Genomic DNA, 724 nt, shown 5'->3' with positions numbered 1-724 from the left:
TCTGTGTGTGTGTCTGTGATGTTTCCTCCAGTCATAGGGGAAAAACGTATTGTATTCTCTGTCGTTCCACTAATGTGCTGTTCGTCACAGTAAACGAACACTGTCTGCAAGGAATAGCAAGCAATTAGCTCTGAGGAGTGAAAAAGCTCCTTAACACACACACACAAATCCTCCCCCAGACACACACATACAGTACCTGTCAAAAGTTTGGACACACCTACTCATTCAAGGGTTTTTCTTTATTTTTACTATTTTCTACATTGTAGAATAATAGTGAAGACACCAAACTATGAAATAACACATATGGAATCATGTATTAACCAAAAAAGTGTTATAGATTTTAGATTCTTCAAAGTAGCCACCCTTTGCCTTGATAACAGCTTTGCACACTCTCAACCAGCTTCACCTGGAATACTTTTCCAACAGTCTTGAAGTAGTTCCCACATATGCTGAGCACTTGTTGACTGCTTTTCCTTCTCTCTGCGGTCCAACTCATCCCAAACCATCTCAGTTGGGTCGAGGTCTGGTGATTGTGGCAGCCAGGTCATCTGATGCACCACTCCATCACTCTCCTTCTTGGTCAAATAGCCCTCACACAGCCTGGAGGTGTGTTGGGTCATTGTCCTGTTGAAAAACAAATGATAGTCCAACTAAGCGCAAACCAGATAGGATGGCATATCGTTGCAGAATGCTGTGGTAGCCATGCTGGTTAAGTGTGCCTTGA

The sequence above is a fragment of the Salvelinus sp. IW2-2015 genome, unplaced genomic scaffold (genome assembly GCF_002910315.2).
Source record: "Salvelinus sp. IW2-2015 unplaced genomic scaffold, ASM291031v2 Un_scaffold2149, whole genome shotgun sequence".
Taxonomy (NCBI): domain Eukaryota; kingdom Metazoa; phylum Chordata; class Actinopteri; order Salmoniformes; family Salmonidae; genus Salvelinus; species Salvelinus sp. IW2-2015.
Note: the sequence above shows the minus strand (reverse complement) of the source record.